The sequence below is a fragment of the Centruroides vittatus genome, unplaced genomic scaffold (assembly GCF_030686945.1).
Source record: "Centruroides vittatus isolate TY-2023 unplaced genomic scaffold, ASM3068694v2 contig_1506, whole genome shotgun sequence".
Classification (NCBI taxonomy): Eukaryota; Metazoa; Arthropoda; class Arachnida; order Scorpiones; family Buthidae; genus Centruroides; species Centruroides vittatus.
This window is the reverse complement of record NW_027120931.1, coordinates 570,481-589,185: the sequence shown is the minus strand read 5'-3', so window position 1 is coordinate 589,185 and position 18,705 is coordinate 570,481. Positions and strand designations below refer to the sequence as shown.

The window sequence follows — 18,705 nt, the reverse complement described above, 5'->3', positions numbered from 1 at the left end:
TACAGGAGTGTAAGTCATTTAAAATTGATTTATCATCACAACGAGTTAGATTGAGTACTTTTTGAAATATAAAACCATCGTCTTTGTATAAGAAACTAGACCAATTACACCAAAAAAATATAACAGGCACGATGAATTTATTACCATACATTTCTCTTGTTTATCGTGAATACTTTAAAATGCTAAACCCTAAATAAAATTAAAAATATAAAGCGATAAATATATAATTTAATTAACAATTATAATAATTCATTAATTTTGAAAGTGAGGTAAGTCCATTTGAATATCACGAAATCTTCAATTTCTTCGGCTAGCATGGATAAACACTATTGCATAGTAAATTTACATTATATAACAACACAAAATACATAAAAGTCGTCTGTTAGTGCTTATCAATTTTTTAAAATCTATTGAAATGCAAACCGTTAAATATCTCGGAACAAGGAATAACAGACATGTCCCGGCTCACACTTCTATAGTAAGAATTCTTATATTTTGTATATTTTTATATAAAGGTCGTAATAAATACGAGTTAATCCTCGTGAGCTAAAGTGCAAAAACATTAGTTGTATATAGATGCATCCATCTCGTTATCTCGACTTCAAACATTTTTAAACATTTATGTTAGCAAATATGGTTTATAGGACCATCTGCAATACAACTGTTATGCACATTTTGATAAAAAGTACTTATTAATTATTCAAATATTTTTAATCCCCCCCTCCGGGTTCTGGATCAATTAATGTTAGTGGAACAAGACCTGTATACTGTATATACACAAGCCATTTCTGTGAAATCGGAAGACTCTTCTAAATAATTCCTTTTCCTGTAATCCACAAAAAACATGTTTATCTACTAATTAGCAATTTGGAGTTTATTTTTTAAGATAAATATTTACTTATTTCATAAATTCATTATATAATTGACAGAATATTATCTCTTACATGTTATAATTATATTTATTCATATATAGTTCATCTAAAAAAATATTAAGCTTTAAATAGAACATGTTTCAGAAAGAAGGGGGGAAAAAAACTAATTCAGATAATCATGATGGTAATATGATTATAAAATTATCTTGACATAATTTTTTTTAGTAGTTATTGTAGAACAATATTATTATTTAATAACAGTTTGTTAGATGAATTTACAATTAAATAATGAACCGTGACAATGAAAATATATCTTTATAAAATAAAACTTTAAAGCATTTTACACATTTTAAATCAATCTGGAAAAAAGAAGGAAAAAATTAAAAAATGTATGCGAAATATAAGGTCGACACTTCCTTTTATTATATATATATATTATCGAGTTCATTTTTGTCTTTGTATAATAAATAAATATACGTATGTAACACAAAAAATGAATTTCCTACAATAAGAAAACTTAAACTTTGATAAAGTTTTATTTATTTACAAAAATTATTCAGAAATACAATGGAAACTTTAAACTTTACAAAGATTGTTTTCGTCGTAAAAATTAATCATTTTTGTTTATGTGATAGCAATTTATACATATTAATATACCAATGAATACATTAGCATATTGTTGTACTATAGGATATAAATTATAATTATTAAATCAAGTTTAAACTACTATATTAGCTGAATACCATTAATATTAATAAAATTACTGCAGTATATTCTTATGACTTAACAGTATATGGAATGATTTCAACAATACAAAGATATACATGATCTAAAAACATTAAAAATTTAATGCATTTTCACAATTCTGTGTGCAAGACCTCTGTCTGTACTAATTCCTAACATTAACCTTATGCTGTTTGACACTTGTATTAATAGCGATATGAGATTTTACTCAAATTTACAGAACAATCTGACACGAAAAGATGTCACCATTTGTATCATTTATAGTTTTATTTATACCTTTAAATATTAATAAACAATTTGTTTGTATGTGTTATAAGAAATGAAATTATTTAATTTAATTCTCATACATTGAGGATATGTAGCAAACAATCCATGCTATTTTATTTTTAACTAACTGCACTCTTAATTTAATTCAAACAATCTTATTATATCCAATTGTTGTTTAAAGCTAATGAACAGATCATCATAAAAATAATGTCTTCATTAGAACAAATATATAAATCATAGTTTTCTATGAAAAAAACTAACGAATTTCATTCAAAAAATGTTTGTTATTGCTGATTTTCCAGACATTTTGGCTGTTTTAATTGATATTACATCATTTATTTGATTCTAAGATGCACCATGATTTTGAATTTGTTTTGGAGATGTACCTCTATTTCAGGTAAGTACGTAAAATACTGTAAAAACCCCAGAAAAATATCTAGATTTTCACATAATTCTACTAATTCCAAACTATTTAACAACTGTGAAATATTTTAGTCATTATAAAGGACAAGTTATGTTCTTTAAACCATTTCGAAAAGGAAATCTCTGCAGTTAATATGGCTATTTAGTATATTTATTCAAAATACTGAATTCAAGATATCATCTGCATCAGTCTGCATACAATATGAGCTACTTCTAAAAAATACTGCTTCAAATATAAACATATTGAATGGATTATAGTTGATATTCTTAGGTACTGTACAAATGTATTGAAAAATAACTGATTAAACTGATCTATATATTACAAATTCCATTTTTTAAGTATAAAAAAAAGCACAACTTATTACAGTCAAACTTCCATATTATGAACTTCTATCTAGCAAATTTCTTCCTATAAAAAGTTTTTGCATCAAACACTGCTCTTTCAGCCAAAAATATATGTAAAATTTCTTCTAAATAACAAAGTTAAATTTCTATACAACAATTCTTTTTTTAATTTGTAAGGACCATGGATCATTAAAGTTAATTACTCCCTCTGGGTCAAGTTCGAATTTAGATTCTGTTTCAGTTTCAGGTATCAATCCGTAAACCCTTTGTAAAACCACGGCCCAGGTGTGAGAAATACTGGTCGTTAGCTTTTGAAACCATCCTGTAATCCACCTCCATGTGGCTACCAGCTATAAAGGATCAGAAATCTCTCTTATGTCCAATTAAGTCCAAATTGTCCTTATTGAAAGATAAGCGATTTACAATTAACAAATGCTTATTAAATAAAATAAAATCTCATTAACCTCAAAAATTAGTTGATATTTATTAATTATAAATCAACAAATGTCAAGAAAGTTGGAAAGGTGGTAATTTTGACAATTTCTGAGATCAGTGAAATTTTATTTTATTTAATACTGCTAATTAATATAGTGCTTAATCATTTAAGCATTACTAAAACAATGTGCTGCGGGAAGTTGATAAAGGCCCAAAAACATAAAATAAAATAAAGACATTGCAGCAAAATTAGGAACTCCTGCGAGTTCCTAATTTTGCTGCAATGCCTTTATTTTTTTTTCACCTAGTTTATAAACCATAATGCTCTTGATAAATGTGCAGTATGTTACGAAGAGATAGCATTTTTTAATTCTTTTGTGCAACAAAAACTTCGATTTTTTGGGAAAATGTAGTTAAAACTAACACTTAAAATTACGTTTATATTACGTTATTTACCAAAAAGTGTAATTAATGTATAACGAAATTTCCCTATAACGAATTTTTTCCAGGATTTTGCGACCCAATTAGGTTAATGTTACCTTAGGTAGCCAAGATGGCGGCTCGTCTCTAATTCCAGCAAGGAAACAGTGGGGACGCACGTTCTAACCTTACCTAACCTATTCTAATAAATTACCATAATTATTAGCAACCAAATTATTAGAATAGGTTAGGTTAGAACGCGCGTGCCACTGTTTCCTTGCTGGAATTAGAGACGAGCCGCCATCTTGGCTACCTAAGGTAACATTAACCGTAGCGACATTCAAAAATTTGAAGGTTTAACTCAACGATGATTATATAGATTGTAGATCTCATTGTTTTCTGTAGTAGGAAAATACCCCTTATTTTAAAACACACTGATTATCTTCCTAATACAGTATATAATCTCTAATTTATCCATCAGGTAATAAAATCCAATATGTAAATAAAGTATTTTACAGAATTAAAATTTGATAATACAGAATTTTTACTTAAATAAATCGAATACAAATAGCGTATTAATTTATAAAAGAATTAAAAATTCTTTATGGCCGCACGAAAAATCGACTACGACCAGGATGGAGCCAATTATCAATAATATAAAACAGGTGAATTTAAGCGGGACGACCGGATGATATCAACACGACAAGGAAAATAACGCCGAGTCCTTAAAAGAAAACGTCTGAACTAAATTTAATTAAAAAGTAAGAACTTTTCGTGTACGTTTACGGTATTTCCAACACTGTTTTGGTGATAATATTTCATTTCTTTATCACAATATTTGCGTTATTAATGGAAATTAAAAACAAAAACTTCTGCCACTTCATTACAATATAACAAATAAACTGGCTACTTTATGTAGAAGTGACAAACTGTTTAGAGGCAAAAATTCATTTTTAAATATGAAAACCTTTCAAATTCTAAATATTTCTAAAATGTTTTACCGTCGGATTAACCGAAACGATTTAAATCTAATTAAAAACGAACTGATTAAACAAAAATCCAAGCGCTTAACGACGCTACAAGAGTAATAATAAATTCATAAGGAAATAATTATAAATGTCGAAATTATTAATTTATTGCTGATGACAATGCTCTTAATTATAATTCAATTTATTTCTAATAACACAAAGTAAAAACTAATTTAAATAACGGTCTTCTAGTCGAGTAAACAGAGCGAGTCCAAAGGTTATTTCAGAAAAATGCGTCGCTGTACGGCTACAACACCCGGCTGAATACCGCGAACTCTTGCTAAATCTCGACAGAACTCTCTTGACAATTGTACGTTTACGATGTTCGGACGGATTTACAATTATTTTACCCCTTTTTAAACGGTTAAATAACCGTACACCCGGGAACGTGGCAAACCTTTCACCGTTGAAAGGGGGAGAAACGGTTACAAGTTTTTTTTATTTCTCTTCACAAAACTTAAGCAAAGTCCACTTCAAATGTAAACTTTTAAAAAATGTGTGTCGTTCTTCCTTATGAATAATTTTCTATAAAAAAATATACATATACTATGGGGAAAAAATAATAAATACGGGTTAAACTATTAACCGTTAAGTGCTAATTTGCATGTAACACATTTTTCCCCAAACAAAAACATGTTTAACGAGCTATTTACTTATTGTGGAATCGTCACAATGCCGATCTACAATTTTTAATCGTATTTTAACTTAAAAACAAGCTTTATGTTCGGTGGTCTCGATTTTCATCTATCCAGCTCCCTTCTCGAGATTAATGAATAACAGACAGACACGCGGACGGACGATAGTGGGAATCCTCAATTTGAAAATTGCAGCCTAATTAACACGTACGGCTAATACGTTAATTTGGTAGAAGTGATTGTGAAAGTGAAAAATCTAATTGAAAAAATTGCTTAAATGCAGACTAATACGTTAAATTTCGTTGCTATAAATATAAAAATTACCTATATATGGCTACAAATATTTATAAACAGATCTTTCTTACTCGTACATTCTATTCAGACTTCAATTTTATACATTTCTACACAAATTATCTTTGCATTGAATTATTTAAACCCAGACTTTGAGAAAATTTACGATTATTAACACTTCCTCATCAAAATGACATTCGCGTAAATCACATCGACTTAGATAAATCGGGAGACTTTCCTTCCCATTTTTGTACATTCAAGAAAGTAATTTTACACTAAAATGACGTTCGAATTACCCTGCGGTTAAATTTAATGAGTTTATTCGTCGATAAATCTTGAAAATTACGACCGTCATCTTAATTTATCAAATTGCTAACAGTACTTTCAACTTAATCTAACTTCACCAGTGTAACCGTCGAGTGGTTTCTGCCCTGAATAATCTAAACCAGAGTGTTTGTTTGGGCAAATTCATTAAAGATATTCGAATTATAATCGATCGAATGTAATCTGAAAGAGATTAAACTCCTGCTGCTGACGTGGAGAGTCACTGCGTAAACAAAGAATCAATAAGACTAAGGAAGTATTTCTCGAATATTTCTTTGTTTTTAAAGCTCTCGTTTAAAAAAAAAAAAAAAAAAAAAATAGAGATATTTCAGTGATTTGCAATTATTACACGATATTTTCAATAGTCTCTCGATTATCCGGCCTAATAAGGGAGACTGTATTGCATCGAATACGAAATCACGAGCTGTATTTGGTAAACGGGCTAATGGCGCTCAGTAATTAAATAAAAATATTTTTATTCGTTTAAAATCCTAGGATGTAATCATTTTTTTTTAGTCTGCTGATGTGTTACTTGATTATCTTAACTCAACGTTTTGTCAGGCATAGAAAGAAAAACGATATTCTGTGGCCGGATAATCGGAAAAACCTCGATACAGTGCCGCTCTCGTAAATCGCCGAAGATTACTCGTGAAACGATCATCACATCAATAATAAAAAGCTCTTCAGTACACGTAAGTTAGTAAATGTATAATTTTTCGTTTATCAACGAAAACTACGTTAAATTCTTATTGTTTGAGGGTCTTCGGTTCATTAACGCAAACTCGATTTAGTTAGTGCCAGTTTCAGGGGGCGAATAAATTGAGGTTTGGCATTGTTCCTTCCATGGGCGTAGCCAGAAAGGGGCATGGGTGGGCACGGCCCCTCCCCAGAAAATTACAGCCTCTACTAGGCCCCTCTATAACAAGACCCTGGCTACGCCAATGGTTCCTTCCATCTTTTGACTAAATTAAGTTTCCTCTCGTTAGCATGGATCAGACATAAACGATCTCATAACTTGGCATAGATCTAAAAATGGCACTCGGGCACTCCATTTTTAATTTCCTCGATTAAACGAACTTAAAATTTTGGTCTATTTTCTGTTACCAATTGCACAGTTCTTATTTATAGTAAAATTTTTCATCTAATTAGCGGCGATTTCCCATAATTTGAATATGTTCGTGCGTTTTCATAGGCTAATTTTCTGTCTTTAAACTTTTACATTATTTCACAGTTACTGGAGTTGATTATTTAAACAAAAAAAAAACCTATTATGTAAGTAACGATTGCGTGAAATTTATGTAATACTACACGGCTAAAGAGGAAATATAATTCGAGAAAAATATTCAAACTTTCGATTAACGAAAGTATCGCGTTTTGAGTAATTATAACAATGATATAGGTATATTTATGTGGCAAACAGCTAAGTAAGCAAGCCAATGATACAGCCTTTTTCAAATGAACCAGATTAGTCATTGGCTTGCATACTTTTCCACAATTTTATCACCACAAAAAGTCATACTTATACATATTATATAATGTTCTTATATCTTTTTATTCGAAGATTATTCAAGTTAAATTTAATAAATAAATACATCGGTAATCAGTCAAGAAATTCCAACAGTATTTCATCTCATTTGAATTTTATAAATTTTATTAATTTGCATATCTTAAAATATATATTAATAGTGAATGGCATTCTATCATGCATATTTTATAAATAAACTATTAAAATATCAACAATTATCAATATCATTCCAGGAGTATTATATAATACAGAACACAGTAACCCCCTTACTCTTATTCGGGCCTGGCCAACCCGCAACCCGCATGCGGCCTGTCGCGTTAAATTGTGCGATATTATATATCTATTAAAGCGATATTATATATCTATTAAAACTTTTGTTTCCCGTTATGCGTATACCAAAACAATTAAATAAATGAAAATTTGCACGCGTCATTGTTATAATGCGCAAGTGCGAGTACGAACTCTCGGTATAACAATAAAATCTTATTTGTTTTGTATTTGTTTTACTTTTTTAAAAGCATGTTTGCCTAAATTGTGGCCCATCGTAATGTTACACATGTTCAAAGTGGACCGCGAAACAATTTGGGTGGGCCAGGCCTGCTCTTATTAATACATCAATAATGAGACTACACTTCAGATGACTTTTCCTAGCATCCCCTAAGGCACACAGTATATCAGATAACCAAATAAATAATGTTGTTTTTTGAAATGTGGGGAAAAATCTTGATTTTTTTCTTATTTGACTAGTAAAGAATACTGCCGGCAGTATTCTTTACTAGGAATTTAATTAATAAATTTTTGAAGAATAAATTTACTGACTAAGGCTTAATACACACAAAAATCATTAAACGAAACAGAAATACCAACAAAATTCGGCTCGAATGAACATTCAATCCATAATCCAATTTTCAATTAAAGCCAAAGGAACTACTGGAATATCAGGCTATATTGTTGCAGGTTCAAGTCCTGTTTTGGGCCAATTTTCTTTCAGAACTTTCTAAATTACTTTCAGTTTTTAATTTATTTATAATTATTAAATTTATCGAGAGATGGCAGCCTTACCGCTTACTTCTAGTCAAATTATTTTATCGGATTATGAAGCTAATTTTAATTATAGTTTGTTTGGCTTTAATTGAAATTCGGAATATATCAAATCTTAAATGTAGATTTATAAAAATTTATATGCAGTATTTTTCATATTTGCTGATGATAAATATGATAAATGTTTTCAAGTATATATTTTATTAGCAATAAAAATGTTACTTTTCCTTAAACAATAAATTTGAACGAGGAGAAGAAAATACCCTTATAATCCTTCCTATCCGAGTAATGGCGTGCTAAAATTCAGAAATCCAAAACCATTTATTGGTACTTACTTCATCATTTATTCAAATGAAAATAGTTTAAAAATTATAATTTAACCTTAGCAACATATTGGAATGAGTAACAATTATACATATAAATTGAAATAAAGTTTTTACAAACTAGTTAATTATTTGAAAAAAGAGGCTATTAATGAACAACTTTCTGCTTTATTGGAGCTTTTAATAAAAATTCAAGACTTCAAACCTTAATGCTTTAAAGTTTTTCCATTCATTATCAAGGATAATATAATTAATTCAAGTAAATTAAATTTCTTAATACATTCAGAATAAAACTTTGACTAAAAAAAAATCTTTCATAAGATATTCTTCATTGGTTTTTCTTTATTTAACATTTCTTCACCTCCTTTAAGAATTCTCAAAATTCAAATACACATTCTGATCTATTCTTATTAATAAAATTTTATTTCTCTTCAAATGTATTATCAAATTTAAATATTTTCTGAAATTAATGTTCTATTCCCGATGTTAAGTGAGAACCTCATAACTGATCAAACTGATAGAGCAGAGGATTAATGCTGAAATGTGGGGACTGCACTTTTACGTTTAAACAGTTGAAACAAAGCATTATACTAATGTATAAAATAATATTACAGAATATAATAAACACAGACTTTTAGATCTAATTCTAACTGTATTAAAACTTTCTGTGAAAATGATACATAGGATATATCCCATTCGTTACACTTAGCTGAAAATCTGAATCTGAATCTACCTACACAATTAATTACCACAGTTTCAAAAATAGAATTATATCAGATAACTTTTCCTTTTGCCTTCTTTTAACAAGATAAAATTTTTACTTGGGTGTGTTATCTCCACACACAAGCCCAACACAAAAGACCAATGATGCTGCCTTAGTCTGGCCCCCATCCTCTGACCTGTTCGGCATGGATATACCAGTTAGTAGCAAAGTGGTTGCCAAAAACTCACAGGGACTAGAATGCATGCAAGCCTGCTCACATCCAGGTGGGAATCTTGGAGCAGGTGATAACTTTAGCCTATTAAATAAAGGAATAATAACAACAAACCATAAATTAATAATTATTTCTATATAGAGTATATGGGGGAGATGATTTGGACAGTACATCTAATAATTTTGCAGCATAAACATGAATTTTACATGTCACTGAGTAATTAGGTTTTTCTTCAATGTGTACCGTATTTTACGGACTATAAGACGCACCTGAATTTTGGAGGCAATTTTTCAAAGAAAAAATGCGTCTTATAGTCCGTAAAATACGGTAACCATATCCAATTCTAAAATTACTCAACTTTTTTTCTCAGTGAGTAGTTATTAATAATCCCATAGGTGAATATGTGAAGATAATGATGCAATACTATAGCCTTGATAACTGAGCTGTAGTCCTATGTACCACTGTAAGAGCTCTCATAATATCCAAAAATATTTATGTATTTAAATTTTATTTTTTACATTTTATACTTTTACCTAGGCATATTGTATGTACAGTACAATTCGATTATTAATTTTAACTGTTCTAGTATTAACATTCCACAAAACTGAATATTTAACCGATACCATCAATTTTAATCATTGATGATATATTGTTATAGACATTTTCATAAATCAATAAATCTTTGATAAATCAATACCTGTATTCAAAAGCAATTTAAAGAAAAACTGAAACAAAATCAATTGAAAATATAATATTTCAGTAGCCATGAACTACATCAGAGTATTTAATTACATAACAAAACTTCTATGTCTATTAATTTAATAGCCTTTTCATCCACACTTCATGGACAATTAATAAAAGCAGAATAGAATTTCAGCATTGAAAAACCATCTCCACTTATAAAAATCATAATGTTTATTCAATTTTATGCAAAGAATTTTCACAAACTTCTAACAAATCTAATTTTTAAATAATAATAATAATAATAATAATAATTTCTCATAAACTTTCAGCTTCGAAACACTAGTTACCATAATATGAAATTTAGCCACTTCTATACTGCTGTTCCAGAAGAACAATGACAAATACTAAATTAATAAAAACCTATTATTATTAATTAATTATTTGAAGACAAAGTCCTTCCGAAAATAAGGAACCACCATTTATTGTGTTCTGGACATTACATTTTTGGCGACTGACCTTTCCTTTGAGGCTACTGGCCGCCAAACATTCCTTTAAAAAACACAAATATAAAGTGATTAAAAATATAAACATTTTTAAAAAGCAGTTACTGGTGATATGCGGACGTCTTCTATTCTTCTTCCATCATACCTTCTTGGGGTCGTTTCGGCTTTTATCTACGCACGTATCTACTTTTATCTATCGGCATAGATAAAAGCCGAAACGACCCCAAGAAGGTATGATGGAAGAAGAATAGAAGACGTCCGCATATCACCAGTAACTGCTTTTTAAAAATGTTTATATTTTTAATCACTTTATATTTGTGTTTTTTAAAGGAATGTTTGGCGGCCAGTAGCCTCAAAGGAAAGGTCAGTCGCCAAAAATATAATGTCCAGAACACAATAAATGGTGGTTCCTTATTTTCGGAAGGACTTTGTCTTCAAATAATTAATCATAATTATCGCCATCAGACGAAGATTTACAAAAACCTATTAATTTAATATCTTTATCATTGTTTTTCTGGAACAGTGATATGATTCTTCAATGTTTACAAAGTCTATTGTGTCATCATATTGCACAAGTATCTAATAACAGAATCATGTAAGATATGAATAAACTTATAACTATGTAAAAATTTAAACAGCTGATTAACAATGTTATATGTTTAATTCTCACTAATTTTTGATTAATAAAGCATCAAAAACAAACTTTTAGTAAAACTAACGTCTAATAAAACTTATCGCTACTTTTATTACTGTTGTTACGGAAACAAAACAGCATACTGAAGTTAACTTAAAATATTTACAAATTTGATAAGAGTAGCAACAGAAAAATTATAATAATATAATAAAGAAAAAATATATGGTTTTTAAGCTATATCAAGGGATTCAAGGATATTCTCCAAAAAAATAATCATCATCTTCAACATTAAACTTTTCTCTTACATAATTAAATACCTTAATTTAAATTCACTCTCAGCAAGTTAGCAACCTTCAGAGATCTTGTTACGTCCTTGACAATGCATAATATTCAGATGACACTATCTTGGTACATCTGTAAACCACATTGTACTGAAGCAGAAAAACTAATAGCTTTATAACAGATGTTACAGTTTAACTAAAATAAAAAAAGAGAACCACTATAAAATTTCATAACATTTTTCTTTATCGGAATTTTAAAATGTTTTCTGTACGCTTGAAAAATAAAGATTCAGCAGCAGAGATATACTGTATGAACTTGTTTCTATTATCTGAATATTAATTTTAATGTTAATTAATATATAAATTGAATAAAATTTGCTTTATGTAGCCTACTGTACTTGTACGAAAATACAGTTGTAAATAGTGTGTATATAATATATATTATTACATTTAGTTTTAAATTTGATATATTTAAATACTAAAATAAAAAATATGTCCTCTAAAACAATGCTTTTCAGACTATTCGACATGGTGAACTGGCAATGTTTTTTCTTGCTATATCTTTACAACATTACTCATAACTCTATTATTGCATTTGAGTTCCAAGTATGCGCTTAATAGTATCTTCATATTTAAGTACACATACACCGTAGCAATATTATAATATTTTCTTCTAAAAGTATGGTATTAATTAATACATATTCTTTCCTGTATACTCTGTGTACCAGCACAAATTGGCACATGGTCACTCTGCCACTAGTGCTGCTCTAAATAGCACTGCTCTAAAATACAGTTTTATTTTTTTCATAAGTGTAATCATTTAAATATTTCTAAGTAAATAAGTAACAATAAAAAATTAAGCTTTCAAAAATAAGTAATTTCATAATTACATTATTTTGATAAGCAGAAAGATGTTCCAAGACTTGTTGAACTAAGTGATTATTTCATCATTATTACAGAATATATTACACGATTATTAGCACATCAGCCTGTTTGATAATGTCTGAATTTTTTAAATAAAAATCACATTTTAATAATATTTCAAATACTCATAACTGTAATTGTTATTTTCTAATAGTAAATTCTAAGCATTTAGTATTTAAATAATGTTTTGATAATTTGAATTGATATTTTGTGTATCATCTAAAATAAAAATGATGATGATATATTCAAGAATAAAAATATTATATCATTTGTTTATACGGCTCAGTGTATTAATCGACATTAGTCTCCAACTACAAAATAAAAAAGTTAGATTTTTAATTTAATGTTTTCGAAAACACGCATTAATTTCTAGAGTTACTTACATATTCATTATCAAGTTACATGTGGAATCCGTTAATTAGGAATAATTAGATTCTATAAAATAATAGTTTTAAATACCTTCATTACAAGGAAAATTGGCACCATTCATTCAAAATACACTTTGTTTTATGGTTTCAAATATTTTGCTGTGTTGAATCATAAATCATTAAAAGAAAAAACTGTTTTTAGATGATATAAAGGTGTAAAAATAGTTCCTCATTTTTATTTATGTAATATGTACATACAGTACATAAATTATTTTATATAATATAATTAATTGTTATATTAAAATAAATCACTATACGCTACTTCAATAAAAAAGAATGTGTTAAATAAGTAGAAGTGCTTGAACATCAATTAATTCATAGGTTAATGTTACCTATGGTTCCAAAATGGCGGCTTGTCTCTGATTCTAGCAAATAGAAGAAAGGAAACAGTGGGGACGCACATTCTAACCTAACCTAACCCATTCTAATAAATTACCATTATTATTAATAATAATGGAATTTATTAGAATGGGTTAGGTTAGGTTAGAATGTGCGTCCCCACTGTTTCCTTTCTTCTATTTGCTAGAATCAGAGACAAGCCGCCATTTTGGAACCATAGGTAACATTAACCAATTCTTATTATTAGATATTTTTTAATTTAATAATAATTTTGAATTAAATACAACAGAATTTAATTTTATACTTTAGTTATATTTTATTTTGTAGTTATAATCATTTAAGTTATAAATTTATGTCACGCTTAATCTCGTTGAGCAATTGTAAATTATACAATACTAAAAATTATGTGAATTCAAAGTTTTGAATTTTCTTTACTAAGTTCAATAGAGTTAGTTACAATATAGTTAAGGATATTTTCTCATAATTATATCTTATAGAATATTCTACAATATATAATTATAAAATATAAACTATATATTGTATGAAAATATTAAAATACAAACACGGATAAGACTTTAAAATGAATTCATTATTCGCTTATAATGTAAACAGATATTTTGAACTTGGTCAAATGAATAATGAAAGTATATTGAAAAATATAAACAGTTACTAATATATACATAATCCTTAATTAATTAATTTTTACAGGATTATTCATATTGTTAAAATATTTAACACTGAACTTATAAAATAAAAATAATTTTCTTAATATAAAGTATAATATTTTTCACAAAGGATGCATTAATCAACTATAGTGATCATGCAATTATTAATTTTATTTCATTCTAACAATTATATTCTTAATTTCATCTAATGAGAATATCAAATATTTCTATGTCTATGTGATTAATATAATTAATAAATTATTCTAAAGGAAAAGGAAAAATTAAGGCTGTATCATATCAAGCAATACAATTATTTTTTTTCCATTAACTTTCTTACTTCTAGCATAGAACAAATCATTTTAATATTTAAATTATCATAATAGAAGCTTTCTATTGTAATATAATACAATTGAAATAATTCTTACATCATCTCCTATAACAAACAGTCAAATGAGATTCTAACATCAAATAAATTTTATGAAACAAAATTTTACTTACATATTAATTCAATAGAATCTTTACAAAATGTGAAATAGGAACCGAATATCGACAGTAAAATGTGTAAGATGGACTCTTCAAAGAGGAGTAACTCGTGACTCACTTTTGTCCTTATAAGAACTAAGACTGACCTCCCAACCCAACCCATTAAACTACATATTAATGGCATTTATGTGTTCATTAAGAAAAGAGTGCTATATGTTAGTGAGTACAATTTGATCTAAATAAAAGTTTAAAAATTCTAAACAAAATAGAAAATATCACTAGTATAATGAAAACAGTCTTATTTTTAATGGAATCATTTTTAAAATGTTACTTTAGTTATTAATCTTAATATAACATATAAGGTTATTCATATTTTAATAAAGTTATATTTAACAGATAAAATTGAAAACTTTTCATATAAATATATTAAAGTGAATATTTTTACTGGACAATGTAGTGAAAAATTTAGAAATTCAATGAATACGAATTTATTTCTACTTTACATAAGAATTTTTATTTTGAAATATACAAAAATCCAACTATTTAGAGTTTTAAAGTATTTCATCATTATATTTTCAAAATAAAATTTCATAAGTTAATTCTTGTAATGTTTAAAAATAAAAATAAAATAATTGAAAAAAAAAAAATATATCCAATCATGAAAAAGTTAAATGTTTCAGGATAATTTTTTTCAATTCACAATTGATTTATTATTAATGTACATTTAAGCAATTATTTATAATTTTCTACATTACAATTTGGAGAAATTTTGATAAACATTAAATTTACAAAATAAATAACTAAACTTTAAAAGAAACTGATAACAATTATTACTATTATTATAGTATTTAGTCATACTATATTTATTCCAAAAATCAAATCATTCACTTATAGCTGTCAAAATTAGCATTTAGGCAGATTATCATCTTTAATAACCTGTTTGTCAAAATCTTTATCGTCTTTTCTTATGTAACGTATGCTTATAAAATAAATCATCATATTTTATTATATTAAAGTAGTAGTTACTAATAAATATAACAATTTATTATATAATAAATACAATTTTCTTTCTATAGATAGATTATCTTTTCTGTATATAACAAAATAATCATTCCAATAGACATTCTACTGTGGTAAATCAGTATAGAATATAATTTCTATCCAAAGGTGCCTGCAGGATTTTATCTCAGGAGAGAAAAAAGTGATTTAAATCAATTAACCGATCAATTGCTTCATTAAAATCATGTTCTTTAAACATGTTTGTTTCTACTTATGCTAATTATTTTCACAAGAATGAATAATAAACAAATATAAAACCACTTATAAACTCCAACTACCTAAAAAAACATGGAGCCTTCTAAATAATATAGTTCTTGCACATGGCTTAGAAGCAAGCTAGAGGAGACATCTCTACATGTGCAGATTGTAGTTACTTTGTTATAACTATTATTAAAATAATTTTACTCTTATGAAAATGCTGTTACTTTATAAAATTAATTGTTATTAGAAAAGACGTAGGAAAGAAAAAGAATGAAATCTCGGAGAACTAATTGTACCTCCTAGCCTCTCCCCGTAGGTGTCCCTAGTTTCTATCACAACACGTAATGTACAATATTCTTTAGAAAATAAAGAATTATAGTACGCTAATAATAATAAAATGGTAAATTTAAACTGCTAATTTATTTTTATAATGTGTATTCTTAATGCTTACGAATGTATATCTTAAAAGCAAATCGTCTTATCAATTGCATTTTTAAAATAACTTTGTGGTGATATCATAACTTGAAAAACGTATTAAGCAAAAAGTTCCATCCGTAATTTTATCAAATTCAACAGAATGAAATAAAAATATGACAACGATGAATTTTTTCAACAACAAAATTGAATGTGTGATAAATGACAGAATTAGATTACCTCAATTATTTCTGCATGTATAATTAATTACTAAAGAAACCTAATTTTATTTTTCCATTATATCTGGATGTTATCAAAACAGTTACTCAAATTTTTTCACTTACTTCTGTTCCCTTCTCAATTGTCAACGTGACAATCTTCGCTATCAAATACTCATATTAAGCCCTACCATTTTAAAATAGTTTATTCTGGAAGAAATTTCATTCAGCTTATAAATAATGAATTCATTCTTTATTAAACAAAAATATTTCTAAATTAAAAATGACCACTTAATCAGTGTTCTGCAAACCTGCTTCAAGTGTTCCATGGAAAAAAAAGAAAAAGATTTTAAAGTTTTTAATGAAAATTTATTCCAATATACAACATATTACCATATTTGTAGACAACTCCATGCTTCTATTTTATTCAATACATTAAACCTTATTAGTTCATTGCCTCATTGTTTCCCAAGAATATTAAACAAGGAATCGCTTATAAATTTTTGAATATATTGATGCTAATGCTCCATATAATAAAAAGGGTACGAACGGCGTTCCACGGCCTCGGAAAGGTCGAAAAGAGTTCGAAATTTTTGAAAAACAGATATATTAAAATCATTAACTTCTTTCGCTAATCGCTCCAGATTAGGATAATATATATTAACGAACTGATTTGTAAAATTAACATCACCACCGACGACGGACAAAATTTCGGCAGTGGGAACGGTGCGAATAAAAAATTTGTTTATTTATCATCTACGTACACACCTATTACCTCTTAACTACTTTATTAATTATATATCGACAGAGAAAATTGAGGAAACTTTCATTTTATAAGAATTATATAAGACTTACATTAAAAATTCTCCGTACATACCCTTATTAAACATTAAATTTGATTAATAGCTCATCAGGCATTATAAAAAAGAACTAGAGACAAAGACGACACCACACCGAAACAGAATAATCGCACTCTATTAAGGTTAATCTTTGGAATTAAATAAAACTAATTCACAGAGCAAAAAAAAATCAGTAGAGGTATTTTAAAATGTTCTCTTTCCAGACAAGAATAAATGTAAATAATTTAAGTATTTGTAAATGAAACAGATCATTTCCTTCAACACTTTTTGAATGTCTGCTTTATACTTTCAGCCTTAGCCTATTTGGATTTCCTTATATCAATTATCTAATAAATTATCATTAGATAATTACTGTAAGTTTAATATGTGGAAAGAATTCGACGACGGGGAAATTCGTAACGTTAAAGCACGTATTACATTATTATTCAAGTGTCGGCGTAGGTAAAATACGCGAAAATAAACCGTTATAACGCCGAAAAACCTCCTTATAAGGAATCTAATTTAAAGTTGGTTATAGTGAATTAGACCAAGTCCACTGACCTGTTTCTATCTTCGTATCGAATGACTTCCTATGTGATTAAGACGATCGGAAGAAGCGGTCACACCTTTAAAAAAGCGATAAAGCCACTTCCGTTCGGAAATATCCAATGCGATAATCGAGCAGAAATCGAAACGGAAGCGTATACAGTAAGGCGAGCGTAAATTTTGTTTTCAAAACGTCGCCATCTTGACCCACGACCGCACCCTCTATACCTGTTCAATCTTCATCGATATTAACCGGCATTATATAAAACGTGGATAAATAAATGATTAAAAATAAACTATAAGTTCCATTTATTTTTATATTAATTAATATAATTTAATAATTAATAAAATCGACGTTTTACCTGTTATCTTCCTTTCCTCACACCTTAAACACATCAAACCCCGAATCAACCTCGACTGAACTTCAGGTACGGCCAACTTCTGAACTTTGCGATTGGATAGAACTCTAGCGGGAAAAAATGTCATTACTACTCGAGCTTTTACGTGTATATATTTATATACACACAGTAACGTATTGTATTCTGTAATCAATAAGGAAAGAATAAAACAAAACGATTTCTATAAATATTATACATAATCGGAACGTGTAAACTTTTTCGATAACGATAATAATATATTAAGTAAACATTTTATTTCGTTAAATATTAATTTAGCGATACCTTATCGCTGGTATAGATTATTATACACACTCGTTTATGTATGGCGCGTACGGCCGATATAAAAATAATTATATAATAAACGACTAAGAGCATTAATTTTAAGTTTACATAGAAATACAGTATACTTTTTATACTGTGGAGCGCTTAGTACGTACAAATTTCCGCTCGAATAACTCTTAATATATATATAGAGTCAAAG

General features: G+C 27.8%; 1 protein-coding gene across 1 annotated transcript in view; it reads right to left on the bottom strand.

Annotated features, from left to right (window-relative positions):
- The window catches only part of LOC136968673 (neuroglian-like), a 70,770-nt gene extending 52,486 nt beyond the window's left edge, over window positions 1–18,284 (bottom strand). Inside the window, 1 exon segment of the mRNA XM_067262674.1 lies at window positions 18,189–18,284. The gene's annotated coding sequence lies outside the window, so the exon portion shown is untranslated.
- Window positions 18,285–18,705: the final 421 nt, after the last annotated feature.